Source organism: Camellia sinensis, chromosome 14 (genome assembly GCF_055761805.1).
Source record: "Camellia sinensis isolate YWXY chromosome 14, ASM5576180v1, whole genome shotgun sequence".
NCBI classification, from domain to species: domain Eukaryota; kingdom Viridiplantae; phylum Streptophyta; class Magnoliopsida; order Ericales; family Theaceae; genus Camellia; species Camellia sinensis.
Window position 1 is genome coordinate 103,055,045 of NC_138974.1, and position 20,231 is coordinate 103,075,275.

At 46.1% G+C, this 20,231-nt stretch overlaps 62 non-coding genes and 3 pseudogenes across 62 annotated transcripts; all 65 read left to right on the forward strand.

Moving 5' to 3' along the window:
- The first annotated feature begins 11 nt into the window (after positions 1-11).
- Positions 12-130, forward strand: LOC145811650 (5S ribosomal RNA). Its single transcript, XR_014355187.1, has one exon. It is a non-coding gene; the product is annotated as a 5S ribosomal RNA (ribosomal RNA).
- A 195-nt stretch (positions 131-325) lies between these two features.
- On the forward strand, positions 326-444 carry LOC145811861 (5S ribosomal RNA). Its single transcript, XR_014355393.1, has one exon. It is a non-coding gene; the product is annotated as a 5S ribosomal RNA (ribosomal RNA).
- Positions 445-641: 197 nt separating this feature from the next.
- Positions 642-760, forward strand: LOC145812271 (5S ribosomal RNA). The gene has a single exon (XR_014355805.1). It is a non-coding gene; the product is annotated as a 5S ribosomal RNA (ribosomal RNA).
- A 200-nt stretch (positions 761-960) lies between these two features.
- Positions 961-1,079, forward strand: LOC145811728 (5S ribosomal RNA). Its single transcript, XR_014355262.1, has one exon. It is a non-coding gene; the product is annotated as a 5S ribosomal RNA (ribosomal RNA).
- A 192-nt stretch (positions 1,080-1,271) lies between these two features.
- On the forward strand, positions 1,272-1,390 carry LOC145812103 (5S ribosomal RNA). Its single transcript, XR_014355628.1, has one exon. It is a non-coding gene; the product is annotated as a 5S ribosomal RNA (ribosomal RNA).
- A 190-nt stretch (positions 1,391-1,580) lies between these two features.
- On the forward strand, positions 1,581-1,699 carry LOC145809243 (5S ribosomal RNA). Its single transcript, XR_014352752.1, has one exon. It is a non-coding gene; the product is annotated as a 5S ribosomal RNA (ribosomal RNA).
- A 197-nt stretch (positions 1,700-1,896) lies between these two features.
- LOC145810957 (5S ribosomal RNA) lies at positions 1,897-2,015 on the forward strand. Its single transcript, XR_014354508.1, has one exon. It is a non-coding gene; the product is annotated as a 5S ribosomal RNA (ribosomal RNA).
- Positions 2,016-2,207: 192 nt separating this feature from the next.
- LOC145811025 (5S ribosomal RNA) lies at positions 2,208-2,326 on the forward strand. The gene has a single exon (XR_014354575.1). It is a non-coding gene; the product is annotated as a 5S ribosomal RNA (ribosomal RNA).
- Positions 2,327-2,520: 194 nt separating this feature from the next.
- LOC145811500 (5S ribosomal RNA) lies at positions 2,521-2,639 on the forward strand. Its single transcript, XR_014355040.1, has one exon. It is a non-coding gene; the product is annotated as a 5S ribosomal RNA (ribosomal RNA).
- A 193-nt stretch (positions 2,640-2,832) lies between these two features.
- On the forward strand, positions 2,833-2,951 carry LOC145811521 (5S ribosomal RNA). Its single transcript, XR_014355061.1, has one exon. It is a non-coding gene; the product is annotated as a 5S ribosomal RNA (ribosomal RNA).
- A 194-nt stretch (positions 2,952-3,145) lies between these two features.
- On the forward strand, positions 3,146-3,264 carry LOC145810696 (5S ribosomal RNA). Its single transcript, XR_014354254.1, has one exon. It is a non-coding gene; the product is annotated as a 5S ribosomal RNA (ribosomal RNA).
- A 194-nt stretch (positions 3,265-3,458) lies between these two features.
- LOC145812320 (5S ribosomal RNA) lies at positions 3,459-3,577 on the forward strand (annotated as a pseudogene).
- A 195-nt stretch (positions 3,578-3,772) lies between these two features.
- Positions 3,773-3,891, forward strand: LOC145811560 (5S ribosomal RNA). Its single transcript, XR_014355099.1, has one exon. It is a non-coding gene; the product is annotated as a 5S ribosomal RNA (ribosomal RNA).
- Positions 3,892-4,087: 196 nt separating this feature from the next.
- LOC145811604 (5S ribosomal RNA) lies at positions 4,088-4,206 on the forward strand. Its single transcript, XR_014355143.1, has one exon. It is a non-coding gene; the product is annotated as a 5S ribosomal RNA (ribosomal RNA).
- A 194-nt stretch (positions 4,207-4,400) lies between these two features.
- Positions 4,401-4,519, forward strand: LOC145812253 (5S ribosomal RNA). The gene has a single exon (XR_014355783.1). It is a non-coding gene; the product is annotated as a 5S ribosomal RNA (ribosomal RNA).
- Positions 4,520-4,711: 192 nt separating this feature from the next.
- Positions 4,712-4,830, forward strand: LOC145810181 (5S ribosomal RNA). Its single transcript, XR_014353752.1, has one exon. It is a non-coding gene; the product is annotated as a 5S ribosomal RNA (ribosomal RNA).
- Positions 4,831-5,024: 194 nt separating this feature from the next.
- LOC145810439 (5S ribosomal RNA) lies at positions 5,025-5,143 on the forward strand. Its single transcript, XR_014354007.1, has one exon. It is a non-coding gene; the product is annotated as a 5S ribosomal RNA (ribosomal RNA).
- Positions 5,144-5,340: 197 nt separating this feature from the next.
- Positions 5,341-5,459, forward strand: LOC145812194 (5S ribosomal RNA). Its single transcript, XR_014355720.1, has one exon. It is a non-coding gene; the product is annotated as a 5S ribosomal RNA (ribosomal RNA).
- A 191-nt stretch (positions 5,460-5,650) lies between these two features.
- Positions 5,651-5,769, forward strand: LOC145811750 (5S ribosomal RNA). Its single transcript, XR_014355283.1, has one exon. It is a non-coding gene; the product is annotated as a 5S ribosomal RNA (ribosomal RNA).
- Positions 5,770-5,965: 196 nt separating this feature from the next.
- On the forward strand, positions 5,966-6,083 carry LOC145812281 (5S ribosomal RNA). Its single transcript, XR_014355816.1, has one exon. It is a non-coding gene; the product is annotated as a 5S ribosomal RNA (ribosomal RNA).
- A 193-nt stretch (positions 6,084-6,276) lies between these two features.
- On the forward strand, positions 6,277-6,395 carry LOC145811374 (5S ribosomal RNA). The gene has a single exon (XR_014354917.1). It is a non-coding gene; the product is annotated as a 5S ribosomal RNA (ribosomal RNA).
- Positions 6,396-6,580: 185 nt separating this feature from the next.
- On the forward strand, positions 6,581-6,698 carry LOC145812201 (5S ribosomal RNA). The gene has a single exon (XR_014355727.1). It is a non-coding gene; the product is annotated as a 5S ribosomal RNA (ribosomal RNA).
- Positions 6,699-6,891: 193 nt separating this feature from the next.
- LOC145812216 (5S ribosomal RNA) lies at positions 6,892-7,010 on the forward strand. Its single transcript, XR_014355742.1, has one exon. It is a non-coding gene; the product is annotated as a 5S ribosomal RNA (ribosomal RNA).
- Positions 7,011-7,204: 194 nt separating this feature from the next.
- Positions 7,205-7,323, forward strand: LOC145811660 (5S ribosomal RNA). Its single transcript, XR_014355197.1, has one exon. It is a non-coding gene; the product is annotated as a 5S ribosomal RNA (ribosomal RNA).
- A 195-nt stretch (positions 7,324-7,518) lies between these two features.
- Positions 7,519-7,637, forward strand: LOC145811126 (5S ribosomal RNA). The gene has a single exon (XR_014354677.1). It is a non-coding gene; the product is annotated as a 5S ribosomal RNA (ribosomal RNA).
- A 191-nt stretch (positions 7,638-7,828) lies between these two features.
- On the forward strand, positions 7,829-7,947 carry LOC145811250 (5S ribosomal RNA). Its single transcript, XR_014354795.1, has one exon. It is a non-coding gene; the product is annotated as a 5S ribosomal RNA (ribosomal RNA).
- A 203-nt stretch (positions 7,948-8,150) lies between these two features.
- LOC145810792 (5S ribosomal RNA) lies at positions 8,151-8,269 on the forward strand. The gene has a single exon (XR_014354347.1). It is a non-coding gene; the product is annotated as a 5S ribosomal RNA (ribosomal RNA).
- Positions 8,270-8,465: 196 nt separating this feature from the next.
- LOC145812274 (5S ribosomal RNA) lies at positions 8,466-8,584 on the forward strand. Its single transcript, XR_014355809.1, has one exon. It is a non-coding gene; the product is annotated as a 5S ribosomal RNA (ribosomal RNA).
- Positions 8,585-8,782: 198 nt separating this feature from the next.
- LOC145811928 (5S ribosomal RNA) lies at positions 8,783-8,901 on the forward strand. Its single transcript, XR_014355458.1, has one exon. It is a non-coding gene; the product is annotated as a 5S ribosomal RNA (ribosomal RNA).
- A 198-nt stretch (positions 8,902-9,099) lies between these two features.
- LOC145810890 (5S ribosomal RNA) lies at positions 9,100-9,218 on the forward strand. Its single transcript, XR_014354443.1, has one exon. It is a non-coding gene; the product is annotated as a 5S ribosomal RNA (ribosomal RNA).
- Positions 9,219-9,416: 198 nt separating this feature from the next.
- Positions 9,417-9,535, forward strand: LOC145811187 (5S ribosomal RNA). Its single transcript, XR_014354735.1, has one exon. It is a non-coding gene; the product is annotated as a 5S ribosomal RNA (ribosomal RNA).
- A 198-nt stretch (positions 9,536-9,733) lies between these two features.
- On the forward strand, positions 9,734-9,852 carry LOC145812350 (5S ribosomal RNA; annotated as a pseudogene).
- A 193-nt stretch (positions 9,853-10,045) lies between these two features.
- LOC145810345 (5S ribosomal RNA) lies at positions 10,046-10,164 on the forward strand. The gene has a single exon (XR_014353919.1). It is a non-coding gene; the product is annotated as a 5S ribosomal RNA (ribosomal RNA).
- Positions 10,165-10,355: 191 nt separating this feature from the next.
- Positions 10,356-10,474, forward strand: LOC145812061 (5S ribosomal RNA). The gene has a single exon (XR_014355587.1). It is a non-coding gene; the product is annotated as a 5S ribosomal RNA (ribosomal RNA).
- A 199-nt stretch (positions 10,475-10,673) lies between these two features.
- LOC145812279 (5S ribosomal RNA) lies at positions 10,674-10,792 on the forward strand. Its single transcript, XR_014355814.1, has one exon. It is a non-coding gene; the product is annotated as a 5S ribosomal RNA (ribosomal RNA).
- A 195-nt stretch (positions 10,793-10,987) lies between these two features.
- On the forward strand, positions 10,988-11,106 carry LOC145811586 (5S ribosomal RNA). The gene has a single exon (XR_014355125.1). It is a non-coding gene; the product is annotated as a 5S ribosomal RNA (ribosomal RNA).
- A 194-nt stretch (positions 11,107-11,300) lies between these two features.
- On the forward strand, positions 11,301-11,419 carry LOC145811682 (5S ribosomal RNA). The gene has a single exon (XR_014355217.1). It is a non-coding gene; the product is annotated as a 5S ribosomal RNA (ribosomal RNA).
- A 197-nt stretch (positions 11,420-11,616) lies between these two features.
- On the forward strand, positions 11,617-11,735 carry LOC145811727 (5S ribosomal RNA). Its single transcript, XR_014355261.1, has one exon. It is a non-coding gene; the product is annotated as a 5S ribosomal RNA (ribosomal RNA).
- Positions 11,736-11,927: 192 nt separating this feature from the next.
- LOC145812283 (5S ribosomal RNA) lies at positions 11,928-12,046 on the forward strand. The gene has a single exon (XR_014355818.1). It is a non-coding gene; the product is annotated as a 5S ribosomal RNA (ribosomal RNA).
- A 197-nt stretch (positions 12,047-12,243) lies between these two features.
- On the forward strand, positions 12,244-12,362 carry LOC145810168 (5S ribosomal RNA). Its single transcript, XR_014353737.1, has one exon. It is a non-coding gene; the product is annotated as a 5S ribosomal RNA (ribosomal RNA).
- Positions 12,363-12,557: 195 nt separating this feature from the next.
- LOC145810562 (5S ribosomal RNA) lies at positions 12,558-12,676 on the forward strand. The gene has a single exon (XR_014354126.1). It is a non-coding gene; the product is annotated as a 5S ribosomal RNA (ribosomal RNA).
- Positions 12,677-12,862: 186 nt separating this feature from the next.
- Positions 12,863-12,981, forward strand: LOC145811000 (5S ribosomal RNA). Its single transcript, XR_014354550.1, has one exon. It is a non-coding gene; the product is annotated as a 5S ribosomal RNA (ribosomal RNA).
- A 196-nt stretch (positions 12,982-13,177) lies between these two features.
- Positions 13,178-13,296, forward strand: LOC145810931 (5S ribosomal RNA). The gene has a single exon (XR_014354482.1). It is a non-coding gene; the product is annotated as a 5S ribosomal RNA (ribosomal RNA).
- Positions 13,297-13,493: 197 nt separating this feature from the next.
- LOC145811226 (5S ribosomal RNA) lies at positions 13,494-13,612 on the forward strand. Its single transcript, XR_014354771.1, has one exon. It is a non-coding gene; the product is annotated as a 5S ribosomal RNA (ribosomal RNA).
- A 193-nt stretch (positions 13,613-13,805) lies between these two features.
- Positions 13,806-13,924, forward strand: LOC145809037 (5S ribosomal RNA). The gene has a single exon (XR_014352531.1). It is a non-coding gene; the product is annotated as a 5S ribosomal RNA (ribosomal RNA).
- Positions 13,925-14,122: 198 nt separating this feature from the next.
- LOC145811153 (5S ribosomal RNA) lies at positions 14,123-14,240 on the forward strand. The gene has a single exon (XR_014354703.1). It is a non-coding gene; the product is annotated as a 5S ribosomal RNA (ribosomal RNA).
- Positions 14,241-14,435: 195 nt separating this feature from the next.
- Positions 14,436-14,554, forward strand: LOC145809928 (5S ribosomal RNA). Its single transcript, XR_014353495.1, has one exon. It is a non-coding gene; the product is annotated as a 5S ribosomal RNA (ribosomal RNA).
- Positions 14,555-14,756: 202 nt separating this feature from the next.
- Positions 14,757-14,875, forward strand: LOC145811388 (5S ribosomal RNA). The gene has a single exon (XR_014354930.1). It is a non-coding gene; the product is annotated as a 5S ribosomal RNA (ribosomal RNA).
- Positions 14,876-15,070: 195 nt separating this feature from the next.
- Positions 15,071-15,189, forward strand: LOC145811217 (5S ribosomal RNA). The gene has a single exon (XR_014354763.1). It is a non-coding gene; the product is annotated as a 5S ribosomal RNA (ribosomal RNA).
- A 195-nt stretch (positions 15,190-15,384) lies between these two features.
- On the forward strand, positions 15,385-15,476 carry LOC145812403 (5S ribosomal RNA; annotated as a pseudogene).
- A 195-nt stretch (positions 15,477-15,671) lies between these two features.
- Positions 15,672-15,790, forward strand: LOC145810584 (5S ribosomal RNA). Its single transcript, XR_014354146.1, has one exon. It is a non-coding gene; the product is annotated as a 5S ribosomal RNA (ribosomal RNA).
- Positions 15,791-15,987: 197 nt separating this feature from the next.
- On the forward strand, positions 15,988-16,106 carry LOC145811913 (5S ribosomal RNA). Its single transcript, XR_014355444.1, has one exon. It is a non-coding gene; the product is annotated as a 5S ribosomal RNA (ribosomal RNA).
- Positions 16,107-16,301: 195 nt separating this feature from the next.
- On the forward strand, positions 16,302-16,420 carry LOC145812301 (5S ribosomal RNA). The gene has a single exon (XR_014355838.1). It is a non-coding gene; the product is annotated as a 5S ribosomal RNA (ribosomal RNA).
- A 196-nt stretch (positions 16,421-16,616) lies between these two features.
- Positions 16,617-16,735, forward strand: LOC145811807 (5S ribosomal RNA). The gene has a single exon (XR_014355339.1). It is a non-coding gene; the product is annotated as a 5S ribosomal RNA (ribosomal RNA).
- Positions 16,736-16,931: 196 nt separating this feature from the next.
- On the forward strand, positions 16,932-17,050 carry LOC145811613 (5S ribosomal RNA). Its single transcript, XR_014355151.1, has one exon. It is a non-coding gene; the product is annotated as a 5S ribosomal RNA (ribosomal RNA).
- Positions 17,051-17,246: 196 nt separating this feature from the next.
- Positions 17,247-17,365, forward strand: LOC145810922 (5S ribosomal RNA). The gene has a single exon (XR_014354473.1). It is a non-coding gene; the product is annotated as a 5S ribosomal RNA (ribosomal RNA).
- Positions 17,366-17,562: 197 nt separating this feature from the next.
- On the forward strand, positions 17,563-17,681 carry LOC145809038 (5S ribosomal RNA). The gene has a single exon (XR_014352532.1). It is a non-coding gene; the product is annotated as a 5S ribosomal RNA (ribosomal RNA).
- A 197-nt stretch (positions 17,682-17,878) lies between these two features.
- LOC145810855 (5S ribosomal RNA) lies at positions 17,879-17,997 on the forward strand. The gene has a single exon (XR_014354410.1). It is a non-coding gene; the product is annotated as a 5S ribosomal RNA (ribosomal RNA).
- A 194-nt stretch (positions 17,998-18,191) lies between these two features.
- On the forward strand, positions 18,192-18,310 carry LOC145809039 (5S ribosomal RNA). Its single transcript, XR_014352533.1, has one exon. It is a non-coding gene; the product is annotated as a 5S ribosomal RNA (ribosomal RNA).
- Positions 18,311-18,510: 200 nt separating this feature from the next.
- On the forward strand, positions 18,511-18,629 carry LOC145811904 (5S ribosomal RNA). Its single transcript, XR_014355435.1, has one exon. It is a non-coding gene; the product is annotated as a 5S ribosomal RNA (ribosomal RNA).
- Positions 18,630-18,824: 195 nt separating this feature from the next.
- LOC145810816 (5S ribosomal RNA) lies at positions 18,825-18,943 on the forward strand. The gene has a single exon (XR_014354371.1). It is a non-coding gene; the product is annotated as a 5S ribosomal RNA (ribosomal RNA).
- A 200-nt stretch (positions 18,944-19,143) lies between these two features.
- Positions 19,144-19,262, forward strand: LOC145810893 (5S ribosomal RNA). Its single transcript, XR_014354446.1, has one exon. It is a non-coding gene; the product is annotated as a 5S ribosomal RNA (ribosomal RNA).
- A 198-nt stretch (positions 19,263-19,460) lies between these two features.
- LOC145812252 (5S ribosomal RNA) lies at positions 19,461-19,579 on the forward strand. The gene has a single exon (XR_014355782.1). It is a non-coding gene; the product is annotated as a 5S ribosomal RNA (ribosomal RNA).
- A 196-nt stretch (positions 19,580-19,775) lies between these two features.
- LOC145811920 (5S ribosomal RNA) lies at positions 19,776-19,894 on the forward strand. The gene has a single exon (XR_014355451.1). It is a non-coding gene; the product is annotated as a 5S ribosomal RNA (ribosomal RNA).
- Positions 19,895-20,091: 197 nt separating this feature from the next.
- LOC145809718 (5S ribosomal RNA) lies at positions 20,092-20,210 on the forward strand. The gene has a single exon (XR_014353280.1). It is a non-coding gene; the product is annotated as a 5S ribosomal RNA (ribosomal RNA).
- Positions 20,211-20,231: the final 21 nt, after the last annotated feature.

Sequence of the window (20,231 nt, forward strand, 5' to 3'; positions counted from 1 at the left end):
GGTTAATCTTCGGGTGCGATCATACCAGCACTAATGCACCGGATCCCATCAGAACTTCGCAATTAAGCGTCCTTGGGCGAGAGTAGTACTAGGATGGGTGACCCCCTAGGAAGTCCTCGTGTTGCACCCCTTTTGTCCTTTTTTCCACCCCCTCCTTTTTTTTTTTTCCCCGGAGAGCCTGTCCGATTTTTAGCCCATTCAATCCCCTTCGCCTACTTCTCGACAAATTTCTCCCTTTTAAACCATTTCCAGATTATCCTGTTCCATTCAATTTCATTTTTTTTCCAGTCTACGGCTTAAAACAATAAAGTCACGGTAAATCTTCGGGTTCGATCATACCAGCACAAATGCACCGGATCCCATCAGAACTCCGCAGTTAAGCGTGCTTGGGCGACAGTAGTACTGGGATGGGTGACCCACTGGGAAGTCCTCGTGTTGCACCCCTTTTGTCCTTTTTCCCACCCCCCCTTTTAATTTTTCCTTCCCCGGACAGCCTGTCCGATTTTTAGCCCATTCAATCGCCTTCGCCTCCTTTTCGACAAATTTCTTCCTTTTAAACCATTTCCAGATTATCCTGTTCCATTCAATTTCATTTTTTTTCCCGTCTACTACTTAAAACAATAAAGTCGCGGTTAATCTTCAGGGGCGATCATACCAGCACTAATGCACCGGATCCCATCAGGACTCCGCAGTTAAGTGTGCTTAGGAGAGAGTAGTACTAGGATGGGTGACCCCCTGGGAAGTCCTCGTGTTGCGGCCCTTTTGTCCCTTTTTCCAACCCCTCTCCCCCCCTTTTTTTTTTCTTCGGACAGCCTGTCCGATTTTTAGCCCATTCAATCGCCTTCGCCTCCTTTTCGACAAAGTTCTCCCTTTTAAACCATTTCCAGATTATCCTGTTCCATTCAATTTCATTTTTTTTCCCGTCTACTGCTTAAAACAATAAGTTTGCGGTTAATCTGCGGTTGAGATCATACCAGCACTAATCCACCGGATCCCATCAGAACTCCGCAGTTAAGCGTGCTTGGGCGAGAGTAGTACTAGGATGGGTGACCCCCAGGGAGGTTCTCGTGTTGCACCCGTTTTTTCCCTTTTTCCACCCCCCTTTTTTTTTTCCCCGGAAAGCCTGTCCGATTTTTACCCCATTCAATCGCCTTCGCCTTCTTTTCGACAAATTTCTCCCTTTTAAACAGTTTCCAGATTATCCTGTTCCATTCAATTTCATTTTTTTTTCCCGTCTACTGCATAAAACAATAAAGACGCGGTTATTCTTCGGGTGCGATCATACCAGCACTAATGCACCGGATCCCACCAGAACTCCGCAATTAAGCGTGCTTAGGAGAGAGTAGTACTAGGATGGGTGACCCCCTGGGAAGTCCTCGTGTTGCGCCCCTTTTGTCGCTTTTTCGACCCCCTTTTTTTTTTCTTCGGACAACTTGTCCGATTTTTAGCCCATTTAATCGCCTTCGCCTCCTTTTCGACAAAGTTCTCCCTTTTAAACCATTTCCAGATTACCCTGTTCCATTCAATTTCAATTTTTTTCCCGTATACTGCATAAAACAATAAAGTCGCGGTTAATCTTTGGGTGCGATCATACCAGCACTAATGCACCGGATCCCATCAGAACTCCGCAGTTAAGCGTGCTTGGGCGAGAGTAGTACTGGGTTGGGTGACCCCCTGGGAAGTCCTCGTGTTGCACCCCTTTTGTTCCTTATCCCACCCCCCCTTTCTCTTTTTTCATCGCCGGACAGCCTGTCCGATTTTTAGCCCCTTCAATCGCCTTCGCCTCCTTTTCGACAAATTTCTCCCGTTTAAACCATTTCCAGATTATCCTGTTCCATTCAATTTCATTTTTTTTCCCGTCTACTGCTTAAAACAATAAAGTCGCGGTTAATCTTCGGGTGCGGTCATACCAGCACTAATGCACCGGATCCCATCAGAACTCCGCAATTAAGCGTGCTTGGGCGAGAGTAGTACTAGGATGGGTGACCCCCTGGGAAGTCCTCGTGTTGCACCACTTTTGTCGCTTTCCCCCCCCCCTTTTTTTTTTCCCCCGGACAGCCGTTCCGATTTTTAGCCCATTCAATCGCCTTCGCCACTTTTTTGACAAATTTCTCCCTTTTAAACCATTTCCAGATTATCCTGTTCCATTAGATTTCATTTTTTTTTCCCGTCTACTGCTTAAAATAATAAAGTCGCGGTTAATCTTCGGGTGCGATCATACCAGCACTAATGCACCGGATCCCATCAGAACTCCGCAGTTAAGCGTGCTTGGGCGAGAGTAGTACTAGGATAGGTGACCCCCTGGCAAGTCCTCGTGTTGCACCCCTTTTGTCCCTTTTTCCACCCCCCCCCTTTTTTTTTTCCCCGGAAAGCCTGTGCGATTTTTAGCCCATTCAATCGCCTTCGCCTCCTTTTCGACAAGTTTCTCCCTTTTAAACCATTTCCAGATTATCCTGTTCCATTCAATTTCATTTTTTTTCCCGTCTACTGCTTAGAACAGTAAGGTTGCGATTAATCTTCAGGTGCGATCATACCAGCACTAATGCACCGGATCCCATCAGAACTTCGCAGTTAAGCGTGCTTGGGCGAGAGTACTATTAGGATGGGTGACCCCCTGGGAAGTCCTCGTGTTGCACCCCTTTTGTCCCTTTTTCCACACCCCCCTTTTTTTTTTCACCGGACAGCCTGTCCGATTTTTAGCCCATTCAATCGCCTTCGCCTCCTTTTCGAGAAATTTCTCCCTTTTAAACCATTTCCAGATTATCCTGTTCTATTCAATTTCATTTTTTTCCCCGTCTACTGCTTAAAACAATAAAGTCGCAGTTAATCCTCGGGTGCGATCATACCAGCACTAATGCACCGGATACCATCAGAACTCCGCAATTAAGCGTGCTTGGGCGAGAGTAGTACTAGGATGGGTGACCCCCTGGGAAGTCCTCGAGTTGCACCCCTTTTGTCCCTTTTTCCACCCCCCCTTTTTTTTTTCTCCCGGACAGCCTGTCCGATTTTTAGCCCATTCAATCGCCTTCGCCTCATTTTCGACAAATTTCTCCCTTTTAAACCATTTCCAGATTATCCTGTTCCATTCAATTTCTTTTTTTTTTCCCGTCTACTGCATAAAACAATAAAGTCGCAGTTAATCTTCGGGTGCGATCATACCAGCACTAATGCACCGGATCCCATCAGAACTCCGCAGTAAAGCTTGCTTGGGCGAGAGTAGTACTGGGATGGGTGACCCCTTGGGAAGTCCTCGTGTTGCACCCCTTTTGTCCCTTTCTCCCCCGCCCCTTTTTTTTTTTTCCCCGGACAGCCGTTCCGATTTTTAGCTCATTTAATCGCCTTCGCCTCTTTTTTGACAAATTTCTCCCTTTTAAACCATTTCCAGATTATCCTGTTCCATTCAATTTCATTTTTTTTCCCGTGCGCTGCTTAAAACAATAAAGTCGCGGTTAATCTTAGGGTGCGATCATTCCAGCAGTAGTGCACCGGATCCCATCAGAACTCCTCAGTTAAGCGTGCGTGGGCGAGAGTAGTACTAGGATGGGTGAATCCCTGGGAAGTCCTCGTTTTGCACCCCTTTTGTCCCTTCTTCCACCCCCCTTTTTTTTTTTCTTCCCCAGACAGCCTGTCCGATTTTTAGACCATTCAATCGCCTTCGCCTCATTTTCGAGAAATTTCTCCCTTTTAAACGATTTCCAGATTATCCTGTTCCATTCAATTTCATTTTTTTTCCCGTCTACAACTTAAAACAATAGAGTCGCGGTTAATCTTCGGGTGCGATCATACCAGCACTAATGCACCGGATCCCATCAGAACTCCGCAGTTAAGCGTGCTTGGGCGAGAGTAGTACTAGGAAGAGTGACCCCCTGGGAAGTCCTCGTGTTCCACCCCTTTTGTCTCTTTTTCCAACCCCGGCTTTTTTTTTTTTCCCCCGGACAGCCTGTCCGATTTTTAGCCCATTCAATCGCCTTCGCCTTCTTTACGACAAATTTCTCCCTTTTAAACCATTTCCAGATTATCCTGTTCCATTCAATTTTATTTTTTTTCCCGTCTACTGCTTAAAACAGTAAAGTCGCGATTAATCTTCGGGTGCGATCATACCAGCACTAATGCACTGGATCCCATCAGAACTCCGCCGTTAAGCGTTCTTGGGCGAGAGTAGTATTAGGATGGGTGACCCCCTGGGAAGTCCTCGTGTTGCATTCCTTTTGTCCCTTTTTCCACACCCCCCCTTTTTTTTTTCCCCGGACAGCCACTCCGATTTTTAGCCCATTCAATCGCCTTCGCCTCCTTTTCGACAAATTTCTCCCTTTTAAACCATTTCCAGATTATCCTGTTCTATTCTATTTCATTTTTTTTCCCGTCTACTGCTTAAAACAATAAAGTCGCGGTTAATCTTCGGGTGCGATCATACCAGCACTAATGCACCGGATCCCATCAGAACTCCGCAATTAACCGTCCTTGGGCAAGAGTAGTATTAGGATGGGTGACCCCCTAGGAAGTCCTCGAGTTGCACCCCTTTTGTCCCTTTTTCCACCCCCCCTTTTTTTTTTCCCGGACAGCCTGTCCGATTTTTAGCCCATTCAATCGCCTTCGCCTCCTTTCCGACAAATTTCTCCCTTTTAAACCATTTCCAGATTATCCTGTTCCATTCAATTTCATTTTTTTTTCTCGTCTACTGCATAAAAGAATAAAGTCCCGGTTAATCTTCGGGTGCGATCATACCAGCACTAATGCACCGGATCCCATCAGAACTCCGCAGTTAAGCGTTCCTGGGCGAGAGTAGTACTAGGATGGGTGACCCCCTGGGAAGCCCTCGTGTTGCACCCCTTTTGTCCCTTTTTCCACCCCCCTTATTTTTTTTTTCCCCGGACAGCCTGTTCGATTTTTAGCCCATTCAGTAGCCTTCGCCTCCTTTTCGACAAATTTCTCCCTTTTAAACCATTTCCAGATAATCCTGTTCCATTGAATATCATTTTTTTTCCGGTCTACTGCTTAAAACAATAAAGTCGCGGTTAATCTTCGGGTGCGATCATACCAGCACTAATGCACCGGATCCCATCAGAACTCCGCAGTTAAGCGTGCGTGGGCGAGAGTAGTACTGGGATGGGTGACCCCCTGGGAAGTCCTAGTGTTGCACCCCTTTTGTCCCTTTTCCCACCCGCCCTTTTACTTTTTTCTTCCCCGGACACCATGTCCGATTTTTATCCCATTCAATCGCCTTCGCCTCCTTTTCGACAAATTTCTTCCTTTTCAACCTTTTCCAGATTATCCTATTCCATTCAATTTCATTTTTTCTCCCGTCTACTGCTTAAAACAATAAAGTCGCGGCTAATCTTCGGGTGCGATCATGCCAGCACTAATGCACCGGATCCCATCAAAACTCCGCAGTTAAGCGTGCTTAGGAGAGAGTAGTACTAGGATGGGTGACCCCCTGGGAAGTCCTCGTGTTGCGCACCTTTTGTCCCTTTTTCCACCCCCCATTTTTTTTTCCCCGGACTGCCTGTCCGATTTTTAGCCCATTCAATCGCCTTCGCCTCCTTTTCGACAAAGTTCTCCCTTTTAAACCATTTCCAGATTATCCTGCTCCATTCAATTTCATTTTTTTTCCCGTCTACTGCTTAAAACAATAAAGTCGCGGCTAATCTTCGGGTGCGATCATACCAGCACTAATGCACCGGATCCCATCAGAACTCCGCAGTTAAGCGTGCTTAGGAGAGAGTAGTACTAGGATGGGTGACCCCCTGGGAAGTCCTCGTGTTGCGGCCCTTTTGTCCCTTTTTCCAACCCCCCCCCTTTTTTTTTTTCTTCGGACAGCCTGTCCGATTTTTAGCCCATTCAATCGCCTTCGCCTCCTTTTCGACAAAGTTCTCCCTTTTAAACCATTTCCAGATTATCCTGTTCCATTCAATTTCATTATTTTTCCCGTCTACTGCTTAAAACAATAAGTTTGCGGTTAATCTGCGGTTGAGATCATACCAGCACTAATCCACCGGATCCCATCAGAACTCCGCAGTTAAGCGTGCTTGGCGAGAGTAGTACTAGGACGGGTGACCCGCTGGGAAGTCCTCGTGTTGCACCCCTTTTGTCCATTTTTCCACCCCCCCATTTTTTTTTTCCCCGGACAGCCTGTTCGATTTTTAGCCCGTTCAATCGCCTTCGCCTCCTTTTCGACAAATTTCTCCCTTTTAAACCATTTCCAGATTATCCTGTTCCATTCAATTTCATTTTTTTTCCCGTCTACAGCTTAAAACAGTGAAGTCGCGATTAATCTTCGGGTGCGATCATACCAGCACTAATGCACCGGATCCCATCAGAACTCCGCCGTCAAGCGTGCATGGGCGAGAGTAGTACTAGGACGGGTGACCCCCTAGGAAGTCCTCGTGTTGCACCCCTTTTGTCCATTTTTCCACCCCCCCGTTTTTTTTTTTTTTCCCCGGACAGCTAGTCCGATTTTTAGCCCATTCAATCGCCTTCGCCTCCTTTTCGACAAAGTGCCCCCTTTTAAACCATTTCCCGATTATCCTGTTCCATTCAATTTCAATTTTTTTCCCGTCTACTAAATTCGCGGTTAATCTTCGGGTGCGATCAAACCAGCACTAATGCACCGGGTCCCGTCAGAACTCCGCAGTTAAGCATGCTTGGCGAGAGTAGTACTAGGATGGGTGACCCCCTGGGAAGTCCTCGTGCTGCACCCCATTTGTCCCTTTTTCCAACCCCCCGTTTTTTTTTCCCCCGGACAGCCTGTCCGATTTTTAGGCCATTCAATCGCCTTCGCCTCCTTTCCGACAAATTTCTCCCTTTTAAACCATTTCCAGATTATCCTGTTCCATTCAATTTCATTTTTTTTCCCGTCTACTGCTTAAAACAATAAAGTCGCGGTTAATCTTCAGGCGCGATCTTACCAGCACTAATGGACCGGATCCCATCAGAGCTTCGCAGTTAAGCGTGCTTGGGCGAGAGTAGTACTGGGATGGGTGACCCCTTGGGAAGTCCTCGTGTTGCACCCATTTTGTCCCTTTTTGCACACCCCCCTTTTTTTTTTTCCCCGGACAGCATGTCTGATTTTTAGCCCATTCAATCGCCTTCACCTGCTTTTCGACAAATTTCTCGCTTTTAAACAATTTCCAGATTATCCTGTTCCATTCAATTTCTTTTTTTTTCCCGTCTACTGCTTAAAACAATAAAGTCGCGGTTAATCTTCGGGTGCGATCATACCAGCACTACTGCACCGGATCCCATCAGAACTCCGCAGTTAAGCGTGCTTGGGCGATAGTAGTACTAGGATTGGTGACCCCCCGGGAAGTCCTCGTGTTGCACCCCTTTTGTCCCTTTTTCCACCCCCCTTGATTTTTTTTTTCCCCGGACAGCCTGTCCGATTTTTAGCCCATTCAGTCGCCTTCGCCTCCTTTTTGATAAATTTCTCCCTTTTAAACCATTTCCAGATTATCCTGTTCCATTCAATTTCATTTTTTTTCCCGTCTACTGCTTGAAAGAATAAAGTCGCGGTTAATCTTCGGGTGCGATCATACCAGCACTAATGCACCGGATCCCATCAGAACTCCATAGTTAAGCGTGCTTGGGCGAGAGTAGTACTAGAATGTGTGACCCCCTGGGAAGTCCTCGTGTTGCACCCCTTTTGTACCTTGTTCCACCCCCCGTGTTTTTTTTCCCCGGACAGCCAGTCCGATTTTTAGCCCATTCAATCGCCTTCGCCTTCTTTTCGACTAATTTCTCCCTTTTAAACCATTTCCAGATTATACGGTTCTATTCAATTTCATTTTATTCCCGTCTACTGCTTAAAACAATAAAGTCGCGGTTAATCTTCTGGTGCGATCATACCTGCACTAATGCACCGGATCCCATCAGAACGCCGAAATTAAGCGTGCTTGGGCGAGAGTAGTACTAGGATGGGTGACCCCCTGGGAAGTCCTCGTGTTGCACCCCTTTTGTCCCTATTTCCACTGCCCCCCCCCTTTTTTTTTTTTTTTTCCCCGGACAGCTTGTCCGATATTTAGCCCATTCAATCGCCCTCGCCTCCTTTTCGACAAATTTCTCCCTTTTAAACCATTTCCAGATTATCTTGTTCCATTCAATTTCATTTTTTTTCCCGTCTACTGCTTAAAACAATAAAGTCGCGGTTAATCTTCGGGTGCGATCATACCGGCACTGATGCACTGGATCCCATCAGAACTCCGCAGTTAAGCATGCTTGGGCGAGAGTAGTACTAGAATGGGTGACCCCTTGGGAAGTCCTCGTGTTGCACCCCTTTTGTCCCTTTTTCCACCCCCCACCTTTTTTTTTTTTACCCGGACAGGCTGTCCGATTTTTAGCCCATTCAATCGACTTCGCCTCCTTTTCGACAAATTTCTCCCTTTTAACACATTTCCAGATTATCCTGTTCCATTCAATTTCATTTTTTTCCCCATCTACTGCTTAAAACAATAAAGTCGCGGATAATCTTCGGGTGCGATCTTACCGGCACTAATGCACTGGATACCATCAGAACTCCGCAGTTACGCATGCTTGGGCGAGAGTAGTACTAGAATGGGTGACCCCTTAGGAAGTCCTCGTGTTGCACCCCTTTTGTCCCTTTTTCCACCCCCCTCCTTTTTTTTTTTTTTCCCCGGACAGCCTGTCCGATTTTTAGTCCATTCAATCGCCTTCGCCTCATTTTCAACAAATTTCTCCCTTTTAAACCATTTCCAGATTTGCCTGTTCCATTCAATTTAATTTTTTTTCCCGTCTACTGCTTAAAACAATAAAGTCGCGGTTAATCTTCGGGTGCGATCATACCAGCCCTAATGCACCGGATCCCATCAGAACTCCGCAGTTTAGCTTGCTTGGGCGAGAGTAGTACTAGGATAGGTGACCCCCTGGGAAGTCCTCGTGTTGCACCCCTTTTGTCCCTTTTTCCAAACCCCTCCCTTTTTTTTTTTTTCCCCGGACAGCCTGTCCGATTTTTAGCCCATTCAATCGCCTTCGCCTCCTTTTCGACAAATTTCTCCATTTTAAACCATTTCAAGGTTATCCTGTTCCATTCAATTTCATTTTTTTTCCCGTCTACTGCTTAAAACAATAAAGTCGCGGTTAATCTTCGGGTGCGATCATACCAGCACTAATGCACCGGATCCCATCAGAACTCCGCAGTTAAGCATGCTTGTGCGAGAGTAGTACTAGGATGGGTGACCCCCTGGGAAGTCCTCGTGTTGCACCCCTTTTGTCACTTTTTCCACCACCCTCTTTTTTTTTTTTTTTTCCCCGGACAGCCTGTCCGATTTTTAGCCCATTCAATCGCCTTCGCCTCCTTTTCGACACATTTCTCCCTTTTAAACCATTTCCAGATTATCCTGTTCCATTCAATTTCATTTTTTTCCCGTCTACTGCTTAAAACAATAAAGTCGCGGTTAATCTTCTGGTGCGATCATACCCGCACCAATGCACCGGATCCCATCAGAACTCCGAAGTTAAGCGTGCTTAGGCGAGAGTAGTACTAGGATGGGTGACCCCCAGGGAAGTCCTCGTGTTGCACCCCTTTTGTACCTTTTTCCACCGCCCCCCCCCCTTTTTTTTTTCCCTGGACAGCCTGTCCGATATTTAGCCCATTCAATCGCCCACGCCTCCTTTTCGACAAATTTCTCCCTTTTAAACCATTTCCAGATTATCCTGTTCCATTCAATTTCATTTTTTTTCCCGTCTACTGCTTAAAACAATAAAGTCGCGGTTAATCTTCGGGTGCGATCATACAAGCACTAATGCACCGGATCCCATCATAACTCCGCAGTTAAGCGTGCATGGCCGAGAGTAGTACTATGATGGGTGGACCCCTAGGAAGTCCTCGTGTTGCACCCCTTTTGTCCCTTTTTCCACCCCTTCTTTTTTTTTTTCCCCGGACAGCCTGTCCGATTTTTAGCCCATTCAATCGCCTTCGCCTCCTTTTCGACAAATTTCTCCCTTTTAAACCATTTCCAGATTGTCCTGTTCCATTCAATTTCATTTTTTTTCCCGTCTACTGCTTAAAACAATAAAGTCGCGGTTAATCTTCGGGTGCGATCATACCAGCACTAATGCACCGGATCCCACCAGAACTCCGAAGTTAAGCGTGCTCGGGCGAGAGTAGTACTAGGATGGGTGACCCCCTGGGAAGTCCTCGTGTTGTACCCCTTTTGTCCCTTTTTCGACCCCCCCTTTTTTTTTCCTCGGACAGCTTGTCCAATTTTTATCCCATTCAATCGCCTTCGCCTCCTTTTCGACAAATTTCTCCCTTTTAAACCATTTCCAGATTATCCTGTTCCATTCAATTTCTTTTTTTTTCCCGTCTACTGCTTAAAACAATAAAGTCGCGGTTAATCTTCGGGCGCGATCATACCAGCACTAATGCACCGGATCCCATCAAAACTCCGCGGTTAAGCGTCCTTGGGCGAGAGTAGTACTAGGATGGTTGACCCCCTGGGAAGTCCTCGTGTTGCACCCCTTTTGTCCATTTTTCCACCCCCCCCTTTTTCTTTTTTTTTTCTCCGGACAGCCTGTCCGTTTTTTAGCCCATTCAATCGCCTTCGCCTCTTTTTCGACAAATTTCTCCCTTTTAAACAATTTCCAGATTATCCTGTTCCATTCAATTTCATTTTTTTTCTCGTCTACTGCTTAAAACAATAAAGTCGCGGTTAATTTTCGAATGCGATCATACCAGCACTAATGCACCGGATCCCATCAGAACTCCGCAGTTATGCGTGCTTGGGCGACAGTAGTACTAGGATGGGTGACCCCCTGGGAAGTCCTCGTGGTTCACCCCTTTTGACCCTTTTTCCACCCCCCAAATTTTTTTTTTTCCCCGGACAGCCTGTCCGTTTTTTAGCCCATCCAATCGCTTTCGCCTCCTTTTCGACAAATTTCTCCCTTTTAAACCATTTCCATATTATCCTGTTCCATTCAATTTCATTTTTTTTCCCGTCTACTGCTTAAAACAATAAAGTCGCGGTTAATCTTCGGGTGCGATTATACTAGCACTAATGCACCGGATCCCATTAGAACTCCGCAGTTAAGCGTGCTTGGGCGAGAGTAGTACTAGGATGGGTGACCCCCTGGCAAGTCCTCGTGTTGCAACCCTTTTGTCCCTTTTTCCACCCCCCCCTTTTTTTTTTCCCCCGGACAGCCTGTCCGATTTTTAGCCCATTCAATCGCCTTCGCCTCCTTTTCGACAAATTTATCCCTTTTAAACACTTTCCAGATTATCCTGTTCCATTCAATTTCATTTTTTTTCCCGTCTACTGCTTAAAACAATAAAGTCGCGGTTAATCTTCGGGTGCGATCCTACCAGCACTAATGCACCGGATCTCATCAGAACTGCGCAGCTAAGCGTGCTTGGGCAAGAGTAGTACTAGGATGGGTGACCCCCTGAGAAGTCCTTGTGTTGCACCCCTTTTGTCCCTTTTTCTAACCCCCCTTTTATTTTTTTTTTCCCCGGACGGCTTGTCTGATTTTTAGCCCATTCAATCGCCTTCGTCTCCTTTTCGACAAATTTCTCCCTTTTAAACCATTTCCTGATTATCCTGTTCCATTCAATTTCATTTTTTTTCCCGTCTACAGCTTAAAACAATAAAGTCGCGGTTAATCTTCGGGTGCGATCATACCAGCAATAATGCACCGGATCCCATCAGAACTCCGCAGTTAAGCGTGCTTGGGCGAGAGTATTTCTAGGATGGGTGACCCCCTGGGAATTCCTCGTGTTGCACCCGTTTTGTCCCATTTTCCACCCCTCCTTTTTTTTTCCCCGGACAGCCTGTCTGATTTTTAGCCCATTCAATCGCCTACGCTTCATTTTCGACAAATTACTCCCTTTTAAACCATTTCCAGATTATCCTGTTCCAATCAACTTCATTTTTTTTTCCCGTCTACTGCTTTAAACATTAAAGTCACGGTTAATCTTCGGGTGCGATCGTACCAGCACTAATGCACCGGATCCCATCAGAACTCCGCAGTTTAGCGTGTTTGGACGACAGTAGTACTAGGATTGGTGACCCCCTGGGAAGTCCTCGTGTTGCACCCCTTTTGTCCCTTTTTCCACCGCCCCCCCCCCCTTTTTTTTCGCCGGACAGCCTGTCCAATTTTTAGCCAATTCAATCGCCTTCGCCTCCTTTTCGACAAATTTCTCCCTTTTAAACCATTTCCAGATTATCCTCTTCCATTCAATTTCATTTTTTTTCCCGTCTACTGCTTAAAACAACAAAGTCGCAGTTAATCTTCGAGTGCGATCATACCAGCACTAATGCACCGGATCCCTTCAGAACTCCGCAGTTAAGCGTGCTTGGGCGAGAGTAGTACTAGGATGGGTGACCCCCTGGGAAGTCCTCGTGTTGCACCCCTTTTGTCCCTTTTTAAACCCCCCACCCCTTTTTTTTTCTACGGATAGCCTGTCCGATTTTTAACACATTTAATCGCCTTCGCCTTCTTTTCTACAAATTTCTCCCTTTTAAACCATTTCCAAATTATCCTGTTCCATTCAATTTCATTTTTTTTCCCGTATACTTCTTAAATCAATAAAGTCGGGGTTAATCTTCGGGTGCGATCATACCAGCACTAATGCACCGGATCCCATCAGAACTCCGCAGTTAAGCGTGCTTGAGCGAGAGTAGTACTACGATGGGTGACCCCCCGGGAAGTCCTCGTGTTGCACCCCTTTTTCCACCACCCCTTTCTTTTTTTTTCCCCGGACAGCCTGTCCGATTTTTAGCACATTCAATCGCCTTCGCCTCCTTTTCGACAAATTTCTCCCTTTTAAACCATTTCCAGATTATCCTATTCCATTCAATTTCATTTTTTTTTCCGTCTACTGCTTAAAACAATAAAGTCGCGGTTAATCTTCGGGTGCGATCATACCAGCACTAATGCACCGGATCCCATCAGAACTCCGCAGTTAAGCGTGCTTGGGCGAGAGTAGTACTAGGATGGGTGACACCCTTGGAAGTCCTCGTGTTGCACCCTTTGTGTCCTTTTTTCCACCCCCCTCCCGTTTTTTTTTTCGCCGGACAGCCTGTCCGATATTTAGCCCATTCAATCGCCTTCTCCTCCATTTCGACAAATTTCTCCCTTTTAAACCATTTCCAGATTATCCAGTTCCATTCAATTTCATTTTTTTTCCCGTCTACTGCTTAAAACAATAAAGTCGCGGTTAATCTTCGGGTGCGATCATACCAGCACTAATGTACCGGATCCCATCAGAACTCCGCAGTTAAGCGTGCTTGGGCGAGAGTAGTACTAGGATGGGTGACACCTTGGGAAGTCCTCGTGTTGCACCCCTTTTGTCCCTTTTTCCACCCCCAACCCCATTTTTTTTTTCACCGGACAGCCTTTCCGATTTTTATCCCATTCAATCGCCTTCGCCTCCTTTTCGACAAATTTCACCCTTTTAAACCATTTCCAGATTATCCTATTCCATTCAATTTTATTTTTTTTCCCGTCTAATGCTTAAAACAATAAAGTCGCGGTTAATCTTCAAGTGCGATCATACCAGCACTAATGCACCGGATCCCATCAGAACTCCGCAGTCAAGCGTGCTTGGGCGAGAGTAGTACTAGGATGGGTGACCCCCTGGGAAGTCCTCGTCTTGCACCCCTTTTGTCCGTTTTTCCACCCCCTCCCGTTTTTTTTTCCCGGGACAGCCTGTCCGATTTTTAGCCCATTCAATCGCCTTCGCCTCCTTTTCGACAAATTTCTCCCTTTTAAACCATTTCCAGATTATCCTGTTCCATTCAATTTCATTTTTTTCCCGTCTACAGCTTAAAACAATAAAGTCGCGGTTAATCTTCGGGTGCGATCATACCAGCACTAATGCACCGGATCCCATCAGAACTCCGCAGTTAAGCGTGCTTGGGCGAGAGTAGTACTAGGATGGGTGACCCCTTGGGAAGTCCTCGTGTTGCACCCCTTTTGTCCCTTTTTCCACCCCCACCCCCTTTTTTTTTTTTCCCCGGACAGCCTATCCGATTTTTAGCCCATGCAATCGCCTTCGCCTCCTTTTCGACAAATTTCTCCCTTTTAAACCATTTCCAGATTATCCTGTTCCATTCAATTTCATTTTTTTTCCCGTCTACTGCTTAAAACAATAAAGTCGCGGTTAATCTTCGGGTGCGATCATACCAGCACTAATGCACCGGATCCCATCAGAACTCCGCAGTTAAGCGTGCTTGGGAGAGAGTAGTACTAGGATGGGTGACCCCTGGGAAGTCCTCGTGTTGCACCCCTTTTTTCCGTTTTTCCACCCCCCTCCCGTTTTTTTTTTCCCCGGACAGCCTGTCCGATTTTTAGCCCATTCAATCGCCTTCCCCTCCTTTTCGACAAATTTCTCCCTTTTAAACTATTTCCAGATTATCCTGTTCCATTCAATTTCATTTTTTTCCCGTCTACTGCTTAAAACAATAAAGTCGCGGTTAATCTTCGGGTGCGATCATACCAGCACTAATGCACCGGATCGCATCAGAACTCCGCAGTTAAGCGTGCTTGGGCGAGAGTAGTACTAGGATGGGTGACCCCTTGGGAAGTCCTCGTGTTGCACCCCTTTTGTCCCTTTTTCTTCCCCCAACCCCCCCCTTTTTTTTTTTCCCCCGGACAGCTTGTTCAATTTTTAGCCCATTCAATCGCCTTCGCCTCCTTTTCGACAAATTTCTCCCTTTTAAACAATTTCCAGATTATCCTATTCCATTCAATTTCATTTTTTTTCACGTCTACTGCTTAAAAAAATAAAGTCGCGGTTAATCTTCGGGTGCGATCATACCAGCACTAATGCACCGTATCCCATCAGAACTCCGCACTTAAGCGTGCTTGGGCGAGAGTAGTACTAGGATGGGTGACCCCTTGGGAAGTCCTCGTATTGCACCCCTTTTGTCCCTTTTTCCAACCCCCCGCCTTTTTTTTTTCTCCGGACAGCGTGTCCGATTTTTCGCCCATTCAATCGCCTTCGCCTCATTTTCGACAAATTTCTCCCTTTTAAACCATTTCCAGATTATCCTGTTCCATTCAATTTCATTTTTTTTCCCGTCTACTGCTTTAAACAATAAAGTCGCAGTTAATCTTCGGGTGCGATCGTACCAGCACTAATGCACCGCATCCCATCAGAACTACGCAGTTAAGCGTGCTTGGGCGGGAGTAGTACTAGGATGGGTGACCCCCTGGGAAGTCCTCGTGTTGCACCCTTTTTGTCCCTTTTTCCAACCCCCCCCTTTTTTTTTTTCCCCGGACAGCCTGTCTGATTTTTAGCCCATTCAATCGCCTTCGCCTCCTTTTCGACAAATTTCTCCCTTTTAAACCATTTCCAGATTATCCTGTTCCATTCAATTTCATTTTTTTTCCCGTCCACCACTTAAAACAATAAAGTCGAGGTTAATCTTTGGGTGCGATCATACCAGCACTAATGCACCGGATCCCATCAGAACTCCGCAGTTAAGCGTGCTTGGGCCTGGGAAGTCCTCGTGTTGCACCCTTTTTGTCCTTTTTTCAACCCCCCTCCCGTTTTTTTTTCCCCGGACAGCCTGTCCGATATTTATCCCATTCAATCGTCTTCGCCTCCTTTTCGACAAATTTCTCCCTTTTAAACCATTTCCAGATTATCCAGTTCCATTCAATTTCATTTTTTTTCCCGTCTACTGCTTAAAACAATAAAGTCGCGGTTAATCTTCGGGTGCGATCATACCAGCACTAATGCACCGGATCCCATCAGAACTCCGCAGTTAAGCGTGCTTGGGCGAGAGTAGTACTAGGATGGGTGACACCTTGGGAAGTCCTCGTGTTGCACCCCTTTTGTCCCTTTTTCCACCCCCAACCCCATTTTTTTTTTCACCGGACAACCTTTCCGATTTTTAGCCCATTCAATCGCCTTCGCCTCCTTTTCGACAAATTTCTCCCTTTTAAGCCATTTCCAGATTATCCTGTTCCATTCAATTTCATTTTTTTTCCCGTCTACTGCTTAAAACAATAATGTCGCGGTTAATCTTCGGGTGCGATCATACCAGCACTAATGCAACGGATCCCATCAGAACTCCGCAGTTACGCGTGCTTGGGCGAGAGTAGTACTAGGATGGGTGACCCAATGGGATGTCCTCGTGTTGCACCCCTTTTGTCCCTTTTTCCACCCCACTTTTCTTTTTTTTTCCCCGGACAGCCTGTCCGATTTTTAGCACATTCAATCGCCTTCGCCTCCTTTTCGACAAATTTCTCTCTTTTAAACCATTTCCAGATTATCTTGTTCCATTCAATTTCATTTTTTTTCCCGGCTAGTGCTTAAAACAATAAAGTCGCAGTTAATCTTCGGGTGCGATCATACCAGCACTAGTGCACCGGATTCCGTCAGAACTCCGCAGTTAAGCGTGCTTGGGCGAGAGTAGTGCAAGGATGGGTGGCCCCTTGGGAAGTCCTCATGTTGCAGCCCTTTTGTCTCTTTTTCCACCCCCACCCGTTTTTTTTTTTCCAAGGACAGCCTGTCCGATTTTTAGCCCATTCAATCACCAACGCCTCCTTTTTGACAAATTTCTACCTTTTAAGCCATTTCCAGATTATCCTGTTCCATTCGATTTCATTTTTTTTCCCGTCTACTGCTTAAAACAATAAAGTCGCGGTTAATCTTCGGGTGCGATCATACCAGAACTAATGCACCGGATCCCATCAGAACTCCGCAGTTAAGCGTGCTTGGGCGAGAGTAGTACTAGGATGGGTGACACCTTGGGAAGTCCTCATGTTGCACCCCTTTTGTCCTTTTTACCACCCCCAACCCCATTTTTTTTTCCCCGGACAGCCTGTCCTATTTTTAGCACATTCAATCGCCTTCGCCTCCTTTTCGACAAATTTCTCCCTTTTAAACCATTTCCAGATTATCCTATTCCATTCAATTTCATTTTTTTTCCCGTCTACTGCTTAAAACAATAAAGTCGCGGTTAATCTTCGGGTGCGATCATAACAGCACTAATGTACCGGATCCCATCAGAACTCCGCAGTTAAGCGTGCTTGGGCGAGAGTAGTACTAGGATGGGTGACACCCTGGGAAGTCCTCGTGTTGCACCCTTTTTGTCATTTTTTCCACCCCCCTCCCGTTTTTTTTTTCCCCGGACAGCCTGTCCGATATTTAGCCCATTCAATCGCCTTCTCCTCGATTTCGACAAATTTCTCCCTTTTAAATCATTTCCAGATTATCCAGTTCCATTCAATTTCATTTTTTTTACCGTCTACTGCTTCAAACAATAAAGTCGCGGTTAATCTCCGGGTGCGATCATACCAGCACTAATGCACCGGATCCCATCAGAACTCCGCAGTTAAGCGTGCTTGGGCGAGAGTAGTACTAGGATGGGTGACACCTTGGGAAGTCCTCGTGTTGCACCTCTTTTGTCCCTTTTTCCACCCCCAACCCCATTTTTTTTTTCACCGGACAGCCTTTCCGATTTTTAGCCCATTCAATCGCCTTCGCCTCCTTTTCGACAAATTTCTCCCTTTTAAACCATTTCCAGATTATCCTATTCCATTCAATTTTATTTTTTTTCCCGTCTACTGCTTAAAACAATAAAGTCGCGGTTAATCTTCGGGTGCGATCATACCAGCACTAATGCACCGGATCCCATCAGAACTCCGCAGTTAAGCGTGCTTGGGCGAGAGTAGTACTAGGATGGGTGACCCCTTGGGAAGTCCTCGTGTTGCACCCCTTTTGCCCCTTTTTCCACCCCCACCCCCTTTTTTTTTTTTCCCCGTCAGCCTGTCCGATTTTTAGCCCATTCAATCGCCATCGCCTCCTTTTCGACAAATTTCTCCCTTTTAAACCATTTCCAGATTATCCTGTTCCATTCAATTTCATTTTTTTTCCCGTCTACTGCTTAAAACAATAAAGTCACGGTTAATCTTCGGGTGCGATAATACCAGCACTAATGCACCGGATCCCATCAGAACTCCGCAGTTAAGCGTGCTTGGGAGAGAGTAGTACTAGGATGGGTGACCCCTTGGGAAGTCCTCGTGTTGCACCCCTTTTTTCCGTTTTTCCACCCCCTCCCCTTTTTTTTTTCCCCGGACAGCCTGTCCGATTTTTAGCCCATTCAATCGCCTTCCCCTCCTTTTCGACAAATTTCTCCCTTTTAAACTATTTCCAGATTATCCTGTTCCATACAATTTCATTTTTTTCCCGTCTACTGCTTAAAACAATAAAGTCGCGGTTAATCTTCGGGTGCGATCATACCAGCACTAATGCACCGGATCCCATCAGAACTCCGCAGTTAAGCGTGCTTGGGCGAGAGTAGTACTAGGATGGGTGACCCCTTGGGAAGTCCTCGTGTTGCACCCCTTTTGTCCCTTTTTCTACCCCCAACCCCCCTTTTTTTTTTTTCCCCCGGACAGCCTGTTCGATTTTTAGCCCATTCAATCGCCTTCGCCTCCTTTTCGACAAATTTCTCCCTTTTAAACCATTTCCAGATTATCCTGTTCCATTCAATTTCATTTTTTTCACGTCTACTGCTTAAAAAAATAAAGTCGCGGTTAATTTTCGGGTGCGATCATACCAGCACTAATGCACCGTATCCCATCAGAACTCCGCTGTTAAGCGTGCTTGGGCGAGAGTAGTACTAGGATGGGTGACCCCTTGGGAAGTCCTCGTGTTGGACCCCTTTTGTCCCTTTTTCCAACCCCCCGCCTTTTTTTTTTCCCCGGACAGCGTGTCCGATTTTTAGCCCATTCAATCGCCATCGCCTCATTTTCGACAAATTTCTCCCTTTTAAACCATTTCCAGATTATCCTGTTCCATTCAATTTCATTTTTTTTCCCGTCTACTGCTTAAAACAATAAAGTCGCAGTTAATCTTCGGGTGCGATCATACCGGCACTAATGCACCGCATCCCATCAGAACTACGTAGTTAAGCGTGCTTGGGCGGGAGTAGTACTAGGATGGGTGACCCCCTGGGAAGTCCTCGTGTTGCACCCTTTTTGTCCCTTTTTCCAACCCCCCCCCCCCTTTTTTTTTTTTCCCCGGACAGCCTGTCCGATTTTTAGCGCATTCAATCGCCTTCGCCTCCTTTTCGACAAATTTCTCACTTTTAAACCATTTCCAGATTATCCTGTTCCATTCAATTTCATTTTTTTTCCCGTCTACTGCTTAAAACAATAAAGTCGCGGTTAATCTTCGGGTGCGATCACACCAGCACTAATGCACCGGATCCCATCAGAACTCCGCAGTTAAGCGTGCTTGGGCGAGAGTAGTACTAGGATGGGTGACACCTTGGGAAGTTCTCGTGTTGCACCCCTTTTGTCCCTTTTTCCACCCCCAACCCTTCTTTTTTTTTTCCCCGAACAGCCTGTCCGATTTTTAGCACATTCAGTCGCCTTCGCCTCCTTTTCGACAAATTTCTCTCTTTTAAACCATTTCCAGATTATCCTGTTCCATTCAATTTCATTTTTTTTCCCGGCTAGTGCTTAAAACAATAAAGTCGCAGTTAATCTTCGGGTGCGATCATACCAGCACTAGTGCACCGGATCCCGTCAAAACTCCGCAGTTAAGCGTGCTTGGGCGAGAGTAGTGCAAGGATGGGTGGCCCCCTGGGAAGTCCTCATGTTGCACCCCTTTTGTCCCTTTTTCCACCCCCACCCGTTTTTTTTTTTCCACGGACAGCCTGTCCGATTTTTAGCCCATTCAATCGCCAACGCCTCCTTTTTGACAAATTTCTCCCTTTTAAACCATTTCCAGATTATCCTGTTCCATTCAATTTCATTTTTTTTCCCGTCTACTGCTTAAAACAATAAAGTCGCGGTTAATCTTCGGGTGCGATCATACCAGAACTAATGCACCGGATCCCATCAGAACTCCGCAGTTAAGCGTGCTTGGGCGAGAGTAGTACTAGGATGGGTGACACCTCGGGAAGTCCTCATGTTGCACCCCTTTTGTCCTTTTTTCCACCCCCAACCCCATTTTTTTTTTCCCCGGACAGCCTTTCCGATTTTCAGCCCATTCAATCGCCTTCGCCTCCTTTTCGACAAATTTCTCCCTTTGAAACGATTTCCAGATTATCCTGTTCCATTCAATTTCATTTTTTTTCTCGTCTACTGCTTAAAACAATATAGTCGAGGTTAATCTTCGGGTGCGATCATACCAGCACTAATGCACCGGATCCCATCAGAACTCCGCAGTTAAGCGTGCTTGGGCGAGAGTAGTACTAGAATGGGTGACCCCCTGGGAAGTCCTCGTGTTGCATCCTTTTTGTCCCTTTTTCCACCAC